This window comes from Sciurus vulgaris (assembly GCF_902686455.1).
Source record: "Sciurus vulgaris genome assembly, chromosome: 17".
Classification (NCBI taxonomy): Eukaryota; Metazoa; Chordata; class Mammalia; order Rodentia; family Sciuridae; genus Sciurus; species Sciurus vulgaris.
The window spans coordinates 18,982,653-18,985,582 of NC_136478.1; positions in this window are offsets into that span (position 1 = coordinate 18,982,653).

The window sequence follows — 2,930 nt, forward strand, 5'->3', positions numbered from 1 at the left end:
GTTCATTAATACTGGCTTGCTGTTTCAAGGGTTACTTACCATTGGTATCCCTATGTTTCTTAAAAATAAAATATTTTTCTTATCATTGAGCAGATTTCAGCTGTGGATATTTCAGCTGTGGATATTTAAACAAATTGTAATTTGTTTAAATGAATAGAATTTAAAAAGAAATATTTCAGGACGTGTAGTTTTATCAGAAAACAAAACTATCCCCTTATAAGTAGAGTCATCATAACTAATTTAGGTTTTGCCACCTACACCTCCTTGAAATTTTATAGTTGGTCCATCCACACCACATAAAACCTTAAGTTTCTTTCTGAAGAATCATAACAGTGGAATAATAGCATTCACTAGCATATTGGGGGGTGGGAGTCGTTAAGATGGATGGAAATCAGAAGGGAGAGCAAGGCCAAGTTTCTGATTTATGGCTGAGGGGTGTGTTTTATGACTCAGTATCTCAAGGCCCCCAAACTGCCTGCAGGTTAGTCTGAGGCCAGTGTCACCTGAGAACCTGTGTTAGATGAGGTGCCACGGGGATTTGTTTTTCTTGGATCCTAGTGGGTTAAGCCCTTGCTTGGCTATTCATCATCCTTTCAGTTGCCTTTCCCACAGCCGGCACTGACCCTTCACCGTAACGCACTTCCCTCCGCGACACTCCCATGGTGTGGGTTTTATTATACAGGCCTGGTACAAAACCATTTAGATAAGGTGAGGCCTTGCCTCCTTTAGAGACCCAAGAGTCCCTATCCTTTGGTCTAGACAGGGAAGCACACCAGGCCTAAATTGAAGCGCGGCCACCTGGGCCTCTGTGTGGTGGGGCTGTCCCTCCGCAAAAGGCCCAGCACAAGGAAATAACGCAGAACCATCGGGCAGACTGGGAGGATCGGGGTTGAGGCCTGCCTGCCTCGCGTGCACATGTGCAATAGTTGAGTGTGGACTCCCGCGGCCGCCGTCCAGTCAACCCCGAGCCCACTATCTTTGGGGGCAAAGGCCCTGCCAAATACAGGAAGTCATAATATCTGGAGGCGGTGAGATTAAGGGCTATCCCCTTCAAACTGTGACTTTCCCCCAGCAAAAATCGCGGCACTCACACATTGGTTCCCCTCTGCTCTCAAGCAGGTCGGGGACTAGCGGAGGTGGCACTCCGCGTGAGGTAGGCGTTTCTGCCGGAAGTCCCGCCCAGCGGAAGTGAGTTTAACCCATTGGGCGGGAAACCAACTTAGGCGTCGCCTTAGGAGAGCTGCGAAAGAAGGCGTCCTACGCTTTTAGAATTGAGGGTAAAGCTTACGCATTGGGGTCGTTATATCCCGGTTTGGAGTCCCATCCATTACCTCCTGTGGAAGGCGGGCTGCCCAATTCTACCCTCAGCGTGGCTGGGATCCTACACCGCCCCGTGGGTCTCTACTTACCGGCCCACCGCGAGGTGTTGAGCTGAGTCGGGGCTCTCCAGAGCAGGTACTCAGACCCTGCAGCCCCTCGTTGGAGATGTCCTTGCCATGTGCCCTTCAGTCCGGTGTCTTAAGTACGTCCAGCCCCAGGTGCCTCCCCAGGTTGTAGTGACTGGTGAGGCCGCGGCTCAGACGCAGCGCAGGGCCGCGTGCTCGACGGTAGCGGCGCCGGGCGATAGGTGGGCTGGGTGCCCGCCAGGCCGCCCTCTGACTGCGCCTGCTCTCAGCCAGGACTCGCGACCCTGGTGAAGAGCCCGGGGGCCGTCTGTGCCCTCAGAAGGAGGTCCTCGGCTCCTCAGGCGAGCCAGGCCGCAGTATCAGGGAGTGGAATTGAGGAAGCTGGGTGGTTCGGCGCCCCTTGCGGACAGGTTACCTGCGTTTCCTAGGCAGCGGTGAGGGTTTGTGCAGCCCAGCCATCTGCTGTGAATATTGTGGAGCCAGTTGATTCCTCAGTGCGCCTTCTGGACCTGAACCACTGTTATTTCACAAACCATTTGAACCATTGTAACAGAAAATTCCCATTACATGTTACATATTTGCTCTTCCTCCTGGAGTCTCCATTAAGAGGTCATTTTCCGCCATGTATGAGCCAAAGCTAAGTATCCATTGTTAATGATGGCAATTAGTGGTGAGATTTTCAGCCCTACCTGCCAGCCTTATGTGCGGAAAAATGTCCTTTTTCTTTCTGAGAATTTGGGGTAATATGTACGTTCCAATAAAATTTTTGCTCATAACGTTTTGTAGGGGCTGGGGATCTAACTCCGTGGTAGAACACCCTGGATTCAATAACTGTGTGTGTGTGTGTGTGTGTGGGAGTGGGGAGAGTACGGTTAGGTTAGACTGACCATTAAAATAAGGAAATAGTTCTTAAGTTCCCCCACAAAATAAAACATCCTTATACAGTTATCCATTTTTAACAGTTTTTTAAAATCTTTTTTTCCAACTTTTAATCAATTTGCTCAATGGTAGTAAATATATATGAGAGACTGTGTAAAGACGATAATATGTACTGGCTTCAGATGTTCATGAGTCCAATGCCAACTCTAGCTGTTTGAACTTGGGCAAATCATTTAACCTCTTGCCATCTAGATTTATCATATAGGTGCCTTCATAAAGTTATTGTAAAGACTTAGATATAAATATGTAGTATAAAGAACCCAAAGCCTGGCCTGCAATAGGTATTTGCTGAATGTTATAAGCCATTATGTTATAAAAATTGAAAAATAGGAAATTTTCTTGCATATGTCAATATTCTTATAACAATATCTCATCATGTGGATGTACTATAGCGTAATAACCATAATAACCATTTCTTTTTCTTTTTTTTTGTTACAGATGGGCACAATACCTTTTTTTTAATTTTTATTTTTATTTTCATGTGATACTAAGGATGGAACCCAGTGCCTCACACATGCTAGGCAAGCACTTTACTGCGGAGCCACAACCGCAGCCCCACCATTTCTTTTTTGATGTGATAAGAGG